The sequence below is a fragment of the Apis cerana genome, linkage group LG8 (assembly GCF_029169275.1).
Source record: "Apis cerana isolate GH-2021 linkage group LG8, AcerK_1.0, whole genome shotgun sequence".
In the NCBI taxonomy this organism is placed as follows: Eukaryota; Metazoa; Arthropoda; class Insecta; order Hymenoptera; family Apidae; genus Apis; species Apis cerana.
The window spans coordinates 4,855,570-4,871,283 of record NC_083859.1 but is presented as its reverse complement, the minus strand read 5'-3'; the positions used below and the strand labels follow the sequence as shown (position 1 = coordinate 4,871,283).

General features: G+C 38.7%; 1 protein-coding gene across 3 annotated transcripts in view; it reads right to left on the bottom strand.

Annotated features, from left to right (window-relative positions):
• LOC107995313 (protein slit) overlaps positions 1–15,714 on the bottom strand; it is a 480,699-nt gene that overhangs the window by 162,511 nt on the left and 302,474 nt on the right. Inside the window, exon 1 of one of the 3 annotated variants that reach the window (XM_062078203.1) lies at positions 1,029–1,468. The exons of the other annotated variants lie outside the window; for them this stretch is intronic. The gene's annotated coding sequence lies outside the window, so the exon portion shown is untranslated. Of the gene's footprint in view, positions 1–1,028; positions 1,469–15,714 lie in introns of those variants that run through there. 3 annotated transcript variants of the gene reach the window in all.

The window sequence follows — 15,714 nt, the reverse complement described above, 5'->3', positions numbered from 1 at the left end:
CTGTCGGTAATTGTTCCAGTCGCGCGATTATCGGGACAAGTGTGAAGTATCGAGGTGCGTGACGATGAAAGAGGATGGATGCCACCCTCGATGCAGCCCTCGTTTTGGTTAACCGTGAATGGCAGGCGAAGGTTTCATCCGTAGGGTGTAAACTGTTCGAATTTTTCTTTTTTCTTCTTTTCTGTTTTTTCTCCCCAAATCGGAAATATTGTTTGCGAACAGAATGATACAGGCGTGATATAAAGAAGATAGGAGAATTCTTTTTTTATTTTTGGAAAAGAATTAACTCTGACAGATTTTTTGGGGGTATTTCTCGAGTTTCGTGAGCGATATATCGTTTTGGGAAGAGAGAAGTTCGAGAAGAAATTTTTGGAGAAGGATTAATTTTGATGGGAAATTTAATAAATAGGAGGAGATTGATGGGGAAATAATAATTATAAACAAAGATTCTAGAAGTGAATAAGAAATATTGCATTAATATTGTTGTTCTAATAAACAAACTGTTCCAGAAATTGGAAGGTTAAACCTTGCAAGTAATCATCTATTACCTTGTTATTTCAGAAAACAATATCCTACATCAATCTTAATAACATGCAATATATTACGGGATGAAACATGAGACGTAAATCGTTTCCTATTTTTTCCTTTTTTTAAAAATATTTTAAATTTCCTACTCGCACAGCCAATACTCGTATGGCATTTTGTTATTTGATTTTCAGGATCAAATATTTATTTTTCGCACTTTTTCATCCGTTTATTTAAAAAGAAAACATTTACGAAAAAAAAAAATTATAAATATAAATGTTATATTGATTCGATATTGATTTTTATGAAGTATTTAACTACTTTTAATTATGTCAATAAAACTGGAAAAAATAAAAAGCCAACATGTCGCATGTTTTCCCGTTATTTACATATAACTTTCATACGCAATAAACGCACGATGTAAAATCATGATAACGCGTATTTCAATTAATATTTCATGCACAAGTATCGCATAAAATAATGAAAATTAAATAAAAACTTACTTGACTTCGTTACAGCTAAACTGCCAACGACGCTCAACCAATGACGATCACCTTAATACTTTTACGAAACACCTTGACACTTTCGCGATATAAAATTCGTTAACAAATTCGTCTAACATTGAAATTTTTAACAGATCTCCGCACAGCTATTTTTCCTTTCCGCAATTACAACGTCTCTCACTGCTTATCAAACGCGAAACGCAGTCACACTCCGTAACCCGCCACTGACCTCGTAACACAGACGCGATGAGAAACACCAACAAGTGAGCCAAACACACGGATCTTTTTTCAAAGGTTAAACGATGTTAACCAGTTTGGAGAAGGAGGATTTTACCAGGCTTTGGACAGGTTGGAGCCGGTTAACCTCCCGTTATCCACGTGTCCCGACACGTGGAGGAAACACCTCTGGACTTCCTCCTTCCCTCGGAGGAGAAAGAGAGGAGAAGAATTCGACATTAATTCGCATCTATAAAGCGAACGCGCGTCGATGGACAGACACGTAGGCGCGAACAAACTGGCACCGCGGCTTGTTTACAAACGAGCTTGTAAATTGCTTTAACGAACCACTCGGCCAGGCGAGAAATGGCCTGCTGATAGCCACGGATAAACCGTGGTCGGTTACCAGATCCACGTCTCTCGCCCCTCGCCGTTGTTGCTTGAAAACATTAGAACCCCGGAGCATCGATTTTCACGCGGCCCGATGTTAATCGCCTTTGCGTCTCTGCCTAGAATATTTTCCTGCGTCACTCGTGAATCACGTGATTATTCTTGATGGGATCTTCGTTTGGCGAGAAACAATCGGACGGAATTCGCTGTTGGAGTGGTTTTGAATTGTGAAATATGGAAGAGAAACTTTGAAATTTCAGATTCCTACGAGATGTATATCGAGAAAAAAATTTAATATACGAAAATAAAAAGCTTGGGATCACTTTTTCGGTTTTTGTAGTTATATCGAATCTTTTAATGGCAAATGAAATTCCCTGAGTTGTCTTATTATTTTTACAATTTTTTGGATTTTATCCGGGTCACACGTCGGTGATTTCAGTATCGTTGCATTGTTCGCATTGTTTGTAGAAAAATTCGTTGTGAAATATGGAAGAGAAACTTTGAAATTTCAGATTCCTACGAGATGTATATCGAGAAAAAAATTTAATATACGAAAATAAAAAGCTTGGGATCACTTTTTCGGTTTTTGTAGTTATATCGAATCTTTTAATGGCAAATGAAATTCCCTGAGTTGTCTTATTATTTTTACAATTTTTTGGATTTTATCCGGGTCACACGTCGGTGATTTCAGTATCGTTGCATTGTTCGCATTGTTTGTAGAAAAATTCGTTGTAGAAATTTTCATCGAAAGGATTTAAGATGGATGTAACTTTAATGCGCGATAGAGTATTTAGTGTCACGAATCGCGATTCTAATTAAAATTCAACTTAACATACGCGGATCGTGGATCGGTTTACGTTGCAGTTTTAGCTTGGCAAACATCGGGCAAATATGAACGAATTTCGGTATTAATTCGATTCGAGCGAGGGGTTAACACTCGATTGTACGCACGTTGATTAAACGAAACATTGATTGCTGCTCTTATTTGACAGCCGGTAAATATATTGCAGAGAAAGCAGGTTGGTCAATATTTGGCCAAAACAATGAAAATAACGTTCGTCCATAAACGATTACAGCGAATATCGAACGTCATTTCGAGCGAGAGACAGAAGAAATTATCGGCGGGTCGATCAATTAACAAAGGTTCGAATTAATTATACCACTTCTATTGGGATCCCTAGTTTTGGATTCGATTTTGAACGAAAAATCCTTCGATGATTTTGTTGAAACACAATTTTTACAACGATAAGATAATTAATAATTAATTAAGGAATCTTTGTCGATAAGAAGAAATCGAATTTCCTTCAACAGAAGAGTAATTTTCAATTGAAAGATGTCTCTAATTTTAAAACGTATCTAATTTTGATATATCTTTATTTCCAACGAGATCAGAACCCTATCGTATCCAAATTACACGTTATATTAATGTATAATTATAATACCGAATCGTGACTACCCTAAATTAAGCCGAAACACCCAATCCAATAATTAATCCACAATATGTACCTTCTCATCGAAATATAATTAAATCTAATCAAAATTAGTTCTAAAATGCATCAATGTTTAACGACAAATTACATCACGCCAGGATTTATCCGATTTATTCGTAGTTATTCGTAATTCGATTGCGAAGTGAAGTGAAACGGGATAAATCGGATTTTTCTTTTTTTATTTTTCCCCTCTCCGATTTTTTTCTCTCAAAATTTCCTCCCTCTCGTATTATATTCCGCTTCTGTCGCGAGGCAAAACAAGCGCAAAAAGCTTGGTCGGAAGGAGGGGAGGGTTGAAGAGGAGGAAAGGGAGGAGGGGGAGTCGCGTTATTTGCGCGGACACGCGAAATTGCCCTCACAAGTGTAATTAAAATCCAATCAACGTTCGACATTTATCAGGGACCAGTTTAAATATTTCACCGGGCGATTGCGTATCGTCGCATCAAAAGTGTACTTAACGCAAATCGACGTGCTTATCAATTCCATATTATCCGCGGAACGTGTATCCCACGATTTTCGAAACCCCTCTCTAAACCCTCTCGCTTTCTCTTTTCTTTTGAACGTGTCGCGCTTTGCAAAAAAAAAATCGAGGATCTGGATTGAACTGGAATAACAATTGGAATCTATTATTGCGACGCGATAAATTGGATCGATGTATGGATATTTAAACTTTTTTTTCTGTTACGAAGAAAGTTATAATAAAGATTAAATATATTTAACAAGTTTCTCTAATTAATATATATTTATCGAATCATTTGTGTATACTTTATACATTTTCTCCACTAACACAAGATTTACGTTAAATTCAATCAATCGAATAAATTATAACAATTCTATTTATTATAACAAAGAAATTATCAGTTATTTAATTATCACTTTATACGAATTCAAGATACCTTTATCCGTGACTAAAAAATTCTTTATTCTTTTATTTCACTTTATCGTTGAATTTTAATATCACCATCCTATCACGTGACATACTTTCAGAAATTATTGGCTTTTCAAAAATCGATCACACTTCTTTCTCCTTCATCGGGCAAATAAAGCTCCAACCATGTAGGCTAGGATTAATTACATAACTCTGTATAAACAATTCCTTTTTAGTAAAAACATCCGGGAAAAATGGCAACGAAATACAACCTACATGTCACATCTACATACATCTACATAATTACAACCGACGTTTTCTCGAGTTTCCCTTACAACACGCGTCCCGCCCTTCCCCTCCCCTGTCACAATTCACGATCACGTATCGATTTCCCTCCCGGATAAAAGCAATTAACGTTTCGACGCATTCGTTTCTTCACGCGCTATCGGCTACAATCCGAATTACACGGAAAATCGTGCGTGTCTGCTCGATTTTACTCGGTCAATCGGCGTATATATATATATATGTATGTACTTATTTCAAATATACGCGAACACATGGGCGCGTGTATTTATAAACACGTGCGCGCGCACTGCATCAGGAAGAAAACTCGATGATAACCGGTCCGCCGTGTAATTACAGTGTCCATTAATTATCGATGGCGGCGGGCAACTTGTCCGCGCGCGTGCACCTTCATTAGTGACGACGACAAACGTTGCGGAACGGTTTTATGGTGTCGTTTATGATCGAACGAACCCACGTCATCCACCACTCTATAATTCGTTCCAGTCTGCTTTTCAACAGAGAAATTAACATTTTCCATGGGAAATCGCGGGAACGATGGAGAGCGATGATCCATAGTGCGATTAAATATCCGCACTTGCGCGCAAAAGGTGCGTTGAAAGAGGATTGTACGAAATGCTGCGAGGAGAGCAATTTGGGATGAAATTGTCGTTTCAGTTTAAAACATTGTTCGATGAGATTTCGTATGACGTATAGTCATATTTTTTAAAAAGAAGATGTTAGTAAGAGTGTTATTTCCAGTGCGTAGCCATTTTGAGTGAGATGAAGGATATGGTGAAATTTTGGATTCAACATTGTTAACTTTTCGAGGATCGTATTTTTAGACGTAACGAAATAATTTGGAATTGCAAATATTTCGATCGTGGAAGATAATCAGATTAATTTTACAAAACTAATATACAATTACTCGTTTTCAAAACTGTTGGTATTTAAATTATTATTATTATTATATATGGTGAGCAAATAAAATAAATCCGCGAGACATCGTACGGATGTAATAAAATTATAAACCGTTCGAGACAATATATGGAGAAATCGCTTTGGAAAAGCAATTTTATCGATAAATAGTGAAATAATTTTCTCGTTCAAATTATTGCAAAATAACTTAAAGTTAAATATGACAATCGATATCCTGGTACGAAAAATTGATTCTCTTGCCGATCGGTGTAATGTATGCGGGCATTATAAAGTCATTTGCAGATTTACGAGCATTTCAATCGGGTTTTCATTTAAATTTCTACAACGTTGTCTAAATGCAAATAATCTCAACGCACCGGTCGTTTGGTTCAGTTTGTTTCTTATTAGTATAAATATAGTTGATAATTACAGACCACCGGACTGGAAATTGATATTTTTCTTCTTTTTCTTTTTTTTTTTTTTCATCGTTTGTACAAAGTTACGTAAAACTACACGAAACGTAAACGTCTTTGGTAACACTCGTCAAATACTTCTTGATTTTATTACGAATCGAGTAATTGAATTATTTGAAATGTTAATTTTAATCAACTCGAATAACTGGTAATAGCATAACAGCGTGAAACTCGAAAAATTTCATTCGACACATAATGCGTACACGTTTTGTTGAATATAAAAATAAATTCCAACAAAATCTTCGATCAAGATGTTATAATATACTCGGATCCATTCGTGAAGATTGTTCTCGAATAAATGGAGTAAACGAGTCGAGCTAAATAGACTTTGATTTGATTTTTGACAATTTCCATCCAAAGTTGGCCAAACTCGCGTCATTAGACATTGCTGAGCCTTGTTTAAAGCGCTTGCAAGCATTGTTCAAACGCTCTATCGTGTTAATCCCACGTGAATAACAACGCGCCGAGTATTGAACTAACTATAAGGTTTAAAGGCCTCCTTGCGTCGATGAAAGTACCCTGTGCTACGAAACACAGCATACTAAAATAAAGTAAAAACAATAATTTTTATGACTTTCTTGCAGTTTTCAGCTTAATTAAAAATCCTCGTATTTCGTAACAGATCTTTCATCGTATCTGATAAGAATATTATATTTTACACAACATGTTTATCCAACATAAATTCTAGTGTTATTATCAGTATTATCGCTTCTTAACAGTTTGTTTTACTTATAAAAAAGAATATATAACAAGTATAACAAGTTATACAAGGATGATAAAAAATATAGTTTCTATCAATTCTCTCTTCCTTCCAGTCTTCATCATTCCATGTATTATTTTACAATAAATTAATCGATGAATAATTATCGAAACAAAATATAAAAAAGTATACTTGTTCAATTATCAATAAGACACAAAAGGACGAGTGTAGAATTTATCTCGCTTTTTAATTAATTATCCACGACTTAATTTAAAATACCAAACTTCGTGATCCAATATAATTTCCATCAAAACAATCCCGATCGCGAAACTACATCAACGATCAAAACACGGGGGACTGTTAAACGTTTCTTCTCGATAAATTTGCAGAAACTCTTGAAGAACGTTCTCCAGAAACGCGGCAAACTTCTCTCGGATAGGATCGAATTAACAGAAACAGTTTCGAGTTAACAGTTGGAGAATAACGAAGGCTATGTATATATAAACTCTTTGCCCGCTGTTAGTAAAGTACGGATCTCGACCCTTGCGGAACCAAATTCTTCAACGTCGATGGACACGCGATGGGCCGGGAGGGAAATTCGAACGAACTTTCCTTAGCCCCGATTTTCGAGTGGAAAGTGCTGATCCAACTTCCGCTCACGTACGTTCCGCTCAATTATTGATAACTTTATCGAAAAATATATCCATTAAAGATGTATCGAGGGGTTATCGTATCCCGATGGACTGGATTTCCCTCCTCGATTCGAAAATAGGTTTAAGTAATTTCGTTGAGTTTTCAATTTGAAGAATTTCGGGAAGATCGATCGTTTCCTTTGATGTTGTAAACCTGTTTCTCGTATTTTTGATGTTGCGATTATATACGAATGTTTGGAACGATATTTTTTCCCTCCCTTTTATTTCTTGTTAGCGATGATTCCTATGTTCTTTTTTTAATAATAAATACACGATTCGATACGAGAAACGATACGAGAAAACTGTAAGAAAGTTTACAATTTATAATAAACAGTTATATATATATATATATATCATTTTTGAAATAAGTACGTTCAGATATGTTAAAAAAATATCAATCTTTTTATTTTATTTATTAACGATAAACAAATATATTTTAATAAAATTATGTATTCGTTCGTTTCGTTCGTAGTTATTCAAATAACAATATTATTGCTTATTATTGTCAGTTCATAAAAATACCAACCAAATATCCGCGCATAATTATATGCGCAGTTTATATAACTTTAATCTTCTTCTTCCTCGAATAGCAAAATTCTGTTCACGTCTCGTTACTTGCCACGCCAAGTACACAACTCTTCTACAAATACACGTTAAAAATTAACGACACCTTCTTCCGTCTAAAATCTTCAATCTATTATCCGATTAATTTCACGCATCCGATCCGGTTGTCGCATAAAATCACGACACACCTAACCTGTCCCCGCCATTCCCCAGTCCACCGTCAACCCATTAATCGTCACGGTCCTCCCTCGATTAATTCGACGATTTTGGCCGAATGCCTCGAAAATGCCCTGATTCGCTTCGAGCTCAATTAAGAGCTGCCCTGCCCTCTCTCTCCAACTCCTCATCCCCATAAAACGCAGACGTCCATTTCTTCTCACCTTTATTTAACGCCCGCGCCAGTTTGCCGGAAACTGTCCACGCGAGCCGTATCCCCCTTCCCTTTCGACCGGAAGCGGAGGGACGAAACGAGCCCCCACCGCGATTCCTCAAGTACCTGGAGTCGTAAAACTTGGGCCATCTCGAAGGAGCGATTCGATCCAGGGCTGAGCCTCTAAGTAAATGCGTCGAATGAATAAGTAAAACGAAACGTTCCACCACGTCCCCCTTCCTTTCGAAAGATACTACTCCCGGTCCCTTGGGGAGTCGATTATCTGATGTACGCGCGGGACAATAATAATGGGGCGCAGGATGACCTGTATCGAGAGAGCGGTGATGGAACGTGTGCAGGGGGGGAAGAAGTTTCGGGGTTGGTGACATTTCCGGGGTGACGATAACCGATTCTCTGCCACGATTGTTGTAAGGACACCCTGATTCGATCGGATAACTAGAGATGATTCGAGGATGGGAAGGGTGGGATGTTTAACTAGAGATTTTGGAGTTGAGATAGGAGTGTTAATGGGATGACAGGTTTCGAGAGGAGAAAAATTTATTCTTTTACTATTCTGGTGTTCGGGGCTTCGATACAAAACCCATAAGTAGATATAAATCTCTTAACAACTTTATTTCGCCATTGAAGAACGAAGAATATACTATATTTGAATAATACATCTCAATAATGCATCGAATAAATAAATTTGTGAAACTTCTGAAGAAATTTTCTACTGTAATTTACTGTCAAGTATAGAAATAAAATCTCATTCTCCAATTACTTGAAAAATCCGAAAATTCTAAAAGAAATCATTCGCGTATTGCATAACGTATTGTTATATCTACTTATTATTATTAGAATTTGCTTGTACATTCGCAATCCCTTATTTTCATCATTGTTACGAATCGATCAATTCGTACACTTACCATCAATAATGCACACAAATCACTACCGCCCTCGTATCTGTCGTTTTCTGTCAGCGATAGATGCAAATGGCCGCGTGCACCGTTCAATCACAATGGATTTAATTTCACGTCCGGTGGCATCGTCAGCCGTTGTCCGGTAATTGCGCTTACCGATGCAACAGTCAATCCTCGCTCCTTTCGAAGAAAAGGGAAAACGCGTGGGCCCACGTCTCCCAAGTGGGCGTCACGTAGTCGAGTTAATGACGAGGGATCCGATGTCGCCGAGTCGAAGAGAAGCCGATGCGAAAGGTCATTCTCGTTATTATTACTATACCGGCATTGACTGTTCATTAGCCGGAGACAATTCACAATTTGCAATTAAAGACGCGTTTTGAATCATCTTTAAATTTTTATCGACGGATCGATATTTCGTTGGATTTTATTCAAACGTATTCGATTTAATATATTCTATTTCATGTGAATCAGGATGAATTTTAAATCAAATGTGCTGTGTTTTTTGAAAAGATACAATAAAAAATATATTCTCAAACTTCTTAAACTTCTATTTTCCAATATATATTACTCTAGACCTCTTCTTATTTATTTACTTCGAGTTACAAGTGTAACTTTTCCACGCTCGATAACACGATTGGTTTGTTTTGCGTTCGAAATCACAGTGCGAGGAAAACATTCGTACGATCCTCTAAGATTGTTTATTTAAGTTTATCCTTATACGAAAGGACTCGTAATTTTCGTCTCGTGTCGAGAGCTTGTTTCCAAATAACATCTATCCAAGTATTAGCCCAATACAGCATTAGTGGTCAAACGTGGATCCAGTGTGACAAGGCCGTTGACAAAGGTCGCCCTATCTACGAAACAAACATTGGACGAACAAAGACAGAGGCACGCGGCTGAATAATAGCCGAACCTCCCCAATGCTCGAGAATTTCTATTGTCGTGGATGCGTGTCCGGCAGGGTTAATGATTTAATGCTCATTGTTGCTCCTTCACCTGATTATGCCGGCCATTCCATTGTATCGAGCCGCTAATGCGACAGGAAAGTGTATCCGCCGCCTCGGGTGGATCTCGATTCGATTACGCAGCCTAGATGAATCTGGCAACAGTTTTTTAAAAATTTGTGTGAATCCTCGTTTCGGTTGATCGGTCGGACGATATTTAAAATTTAATAATTCTCGAAAGAGTGCGATGTTCAGAAATTTTCAGCCAGTGTGGGATTGTCGAAACGTTTTATCTTTGAATTTTACACGTGTGATTCCATTGGAAAAACGGGGATTTTTGTTTTGAAATTTTTACAAAATAATAGAATAAAATATCAGTCATATCGCGATATAAATTATATTTCTTGAATAATTCTCCAGTTTGATAAGTTCTTTGGAGAGGGTTATTCGAATTGAAAAATATTATCGCGGATCGTAATTTTTGAACACGAAGGATGACGCATAGGCTGGAAAAAAGTTCGAGTTCCAAGTAAAATAAGACTACCTCCGCGTGGAGGTTGGTACAGGACAATTTTAATATCGGGGAGGTAACTTCGTATGAATTTCAAATGAATTTTGTTCAGGTTGTTGCTACTTGAGGAAGGATTACGGAAGTTTCGACGCATCGAAATGGGACGTTTTGAATTTCGTTACGCGGCAAACGACCACGGAAAACGGAAATTATCTGGGAAACGAAAATATCTAAATAAGAAACGAAACGAAACGAAAATTTCGTTTTAATATCTTTGAAAGTCTCGATAAAATATAATGGAAGAAATTCGAAAATAATTGGAGAATCGTTCCCTTTGTCGCTAATAGTGATCGTTCCAAATAACGTAAAGTACGATCGTTCGTTCGAACTTTTCAATCTTAAAATTGTCACAATCTTACGCAAGATAAGGAATCGATCGACTATATAAATACTGTCAATTTTTTATTCTTTGATTTCTGATCGATAGAAAGAGACACAAAAGAGACAATTTATTTAAAAATTCATTTCTAACATCCTTACAAGACCGTATCATGTAAAACGGAAGAATCTCATCAATCTCTCCCTTCACGGAGATCCCTTCGACCGAGAAACAACTAACAACCAATTATTAGCACGAGCAACACCCTCGTGGAATATCCCCGTCATCTCGAGTCTCCCCACGATTTTTCAAGAAAAACTCACTCCCCCATTATTCGCCACAAAAGACGCGCGTGTCGAAAAATGTAGTTGTCAGTCGTACGATACGTTTCCCCTTCGGCCAAGTATAATCATCGAAGAAGAGGCGACGAGCAACAAAAAGAAGGGGGAGGGAAAAAAAAGAAGAAGAAGAAAAAAAAAGCGGAAGAAACCAATACGAAAACTTGAAAGACGGAGAATGGGAAGCAGAATATTGGCGTCGAGCCAAGAGAAGAAAGGAGAAAGATGAGGAAGAGACGAATAAAAAGCAGAAAAAGGAGGAGAGTCGATCATCGAGGAGAGACTGGAAATATTTTGACGATGGGAGGAATCTTGGCAGGCAAATAAAATTCCCCGGATAATTGTCCCTCCGTTTTGAGAGGAGGTCGGCCGTTAATTCGTCTCTGTGGCCACGGTGTCTCAACATCCTGTGTCCATTCCACATGTGTCTTCTTTCGAGATTATTTTTTTCTTTCTCTTCCTCCTCCTCTTCCTATCTCTCTCTTTCTCTCTCCCTCTCTCTCTCTCTCTCCCTTCAGACCACTCGCTGGCACGTCTCTCTTTTTGCCTTTTGCTCTTTACACGCGTGCCTTCCTCGAGAGAGGATCCGACGACTCACGGACGAACCATAAGGAGGGAGATATTTATACAACCGCCCACGCGGTCGAATTCACTGTGCCCGCAGGTTCATTCAGTTCTTCGTTCGAGACGATAATCGGACGGGTGATTTTTACAGGCGTCAACGAGAGCCATCGACGATTCGCGACACGCATGGATCCCCTCGCAACCAGAGATACCAGACAGTTGGTTCTTGGTCTTACGCTTTTATTGCTTCCTGTTGTTGTCGCTCCTCCTCTTAGAGACGTTTATTTTTAAACGATTACGTCTTCCCGAGTCTTCAAAGGGAAAACGAGTCGAGTCAATTATTAAATCGAACCGATCGAAAATTTTCCAAAAATCCTACGAAATCGGAGAAAAATTAGAATATCGTATCGAAAGATATTACCATAAACGAGGATTGAAGTTCGTAACACGAACCTATAGAAACCAATAAGCATTCCAATAAACAATAACCAGCGGATATATAAGAGCATCGATCCCTCGTTCCCAGGGCAATCTTTCAATCGGCCGCAATTGAACAGAAACTGTTCCAAGAGTAAAACGAATTCTCCACGAGGAGGGGGAGGAGGAGGAGGAGGAGAGGGGGCAAAAAAAATAAATTTTCCCGTTTGGCGTGACACGGGACAAACGCGGATACGTGTATCTGCGATCGAGGAAACCGGCGGCTCGTCCGACTTTTATTAGACGCGAGACGATCCGGTAACCCGGTGAATTGTCGTCCGTTGAGAATACCCGATGGGGGTTTTGTGTCTCCCCGGCTCGATCGTAAAACCACTGTCGTCGGCGTAATTAAAAATCTAGCCGGGCAAACAGCCGCCAGCCCGGATCCAATGCATCGAATCGGCCGGGCTCGATCGACGACAACGACAAACAATGACTTCCCCTGGCGCGGGGGACGGGAGGGGAGGAGGGGGAGGAGGGAGGAGGGGAAGAGGGGTCCCGGTGGTTCGCAATTAAGCTCGAATATTGCCGCGATACGGTGCAGTTGGAATTAGTCGAGTATCCAGGCTACGATTTGCCGAAAACTGGGACGAATTTCTGTTATTTTCCTTTCTTTTTTTTTCCTTTTCTTTCGCCTTCCCACCTACCCCCTCTACCCCCTATTTTCAAGGTACAGAATTACCTTGAAAATGTGTGTGTGTGGAGAGATGTATATCTGACGTAAATAGGGCACGGATATATTTGAGGTTTTCGCGAGTTTAATGCCGGTTGATTCCAGAATCCGGCTCCTTTCCTGCTTCTCTTTTTTTTTTTTTGGTTGAAATAAATTCCGGGTTGAGATTCCTTTTCTGGGAATTATTTGGACGCTCGTTTATTCGACGATATTATGAAATAATATTAAGTAAGTATTATTTATTGTATATACTATATCAGCAAATGTATTCAGTATGGAATATTTGAAGCGAAAGATTAAAATTTAAAATATTTATCTTGTCTAATACATTTCTTACAATTACGATACTTTTACTGCGCAAGTAAGCAAGTAAAGTCTCACGTTATAGTTGAAGATAATAGAAATAAAAAGAAAGGAGATAAAACTGACTTATTATACTCCGTTTCAACAAAAGAACTCATTGTTTGGTTCGTGGATTCCCGTCAATGAATCCATCTCGAAATTATCCCTACCCTACCCTAAACTTCCCTCCCCGAATTTTTGCAAAATTGATCCCTCCCTGGTATTTACCACCAGCTGTTTACACAATTTCCAAACTCGCATTTTCGAGTTTTCCCGTCTCCATTGAGGGAGCAAAACCTCGTATTCCCGGCTCAAACACGATCATTAATTCACAGAACGAAGAATGCGGCCATTAAATATCCATCGAGTTATTCCATCCAGTAGTTCCATCCACCCCTGCAGAGAGAGAGAGAGAGAGCGCCTTTCCATCGATGTTCCATGAATTTCACGCGGTAACATCGCGACCAGAACCCTTTTTCCATCTTATGAATCCTTAATAATCCTTCTCCCTGACTCCTCGCAGTTTTCAAATCGTCGATCGACCACGAGAAAATTCGAGAAAATCGAGGAGGAGTTTTCGTCGCGATCAAGAGACGGGGGAGAGGAAGAGGAAAGTTTTTAATTACGTTAATTACGGGAGGGGGGAGAGGGTTAGACGGTTACTCGCTTTTTAAAACTCTCGATTGGTTTTTTCCTCCTTCAATTCGAGCCAAATCACGAGCGATTGGATCGGGATCAATTACATCAATTTCCTTGGATCATTCGATTTAAGGGAAGTTTTTTAACCGGTGAAAGCCTCGAGACGATTCTAGGGGGTTGTCAGATCGTTGTGCTCCGTTAATGAACCGTTAAATCAATCGTGAAACGTTTCAACGTCCTGTAAACGACGTCTGATGAGTTATTAACGGTTACCGAGCCAAGCTGCTAAGTTTAGATCATTGGTCATACTCGTATCAAACATTTTTATGATAAATGTCTGTCTTGGTTGATCAACGACGTTTCGAATTAGTCCCACGGGCTGGTTAACCCTCGTTGTCTAATTAACTTCTTAACGATTTCGTCGCTAAGGGTGATTGTAATCACTTGTCTCCGCGAACATTGTTGTGTCTCACGTTTCCGTCGCATGAAACGTGCACTGGCCTTAAATCGTCCACTCTCTTTTACGGTTACGTGAATTATGGGGCTGGAAGATCGTGGCATGATTTAAGAGAATGGGAGTGCGAGAGCAAGCGTTAATTGGGTGTGCCAAGATGGATCTTTTCTTTGAGTCTGCACTCTCAATGCACTCGTAACGCAGTCGAATTATCTCTGTTCAAACTGTGTTTTCGTATCGTATTTTTAATGCACTCGAGAAAAATGAGAAGAAAACGATCGTTGTTATCAAGAGATTAAAAATATTTCGAAAGAATATAAAATTTTTAGAAAAATATCTGTCGCGTTAATTTTCAATAAAAAAAGAAGAATTATTACAAATTAATACAATGAAACTTAACAATAGTCCATTTTTCCTAATTCACATTTATACCAAATTTATATAAAAATCGGATGGAATTTAATTTTTCCAACGATAACTCTTACGATTCTCCATCTTCCCCGATTTAATATTTCCAGCTTTTAAAATCGATCACACCCGATACTCGAAACCCTCGTTCTCTCAGCAACCCCTTATATCTCCCGATCTCCCGAAGATTCGACGATTGTTCACCCTGAATAGGGGGCGAATTCCATTTCGCCAGAAAAGAAAGCACAATTGCACCACCGGCGTTTAAACGGCCGCGAGGATCGCGATAAAAACCCTTTGGATAGCGATAATATCTGAAAACAAAGCGCGTAACGACTCTCGTTACGCCGCGTAAATTTTCTCCTCTCGTGCCTACCCCTCGCCCGCAAACGGGACAAGCGCGAATGACATTATGAAAAGCAATTCGAGAGAGAGAGAGAGAGAAAGGGTGGAGAAAGACGGTCCGTGGATCGTGGCCTCGGTGAATTACGTTGAAGAGCCGGTTGAATGACAGCATTTATCCGCTCGTAAGCCAGAGGGATGCGCGCGGATGTGGAATAAACGTTGGCGAAGGTGCCTTTTGGTGAAATTTCCCCTCGTCCGAGGGGAAAGGGTGAAGTGATTGCACGTGAAAAATGGAGTGAACCGTCACGAGGTTTGTAATCACTTCAAACGGATTACGACAAATTAAAGGCGCATTAAAAACCGAGTCGAATCCCCATTGATTCTTTTGCCGTTTTGGATATCGAACGCTTGCATGGACGATGGAACAATAGGGGCGAGATGGACAGGAGATAATAATGGTACGAGAAAATTGGACGTTAATGCTGTTCAGAGAGATCTTTGATCTTTTTATCAGGAACGTGAGAATTGTTGATACTTGAGGTGGAAAGTGAAAGTGGTGTATTAAAAATTAGGTGAAGATAGTTTTGGTAGAATTGAATGATCCTCTTATCAAGCGTTTGTTGCGAAAATTGAAGAAATAAAAAATGAAAGATAAAATTGGAGTGTGAATAGAAGAAATATCTTAAAGTTGATATCCATCAAGTTGTTTGATGAATCTTTAGAGATTTT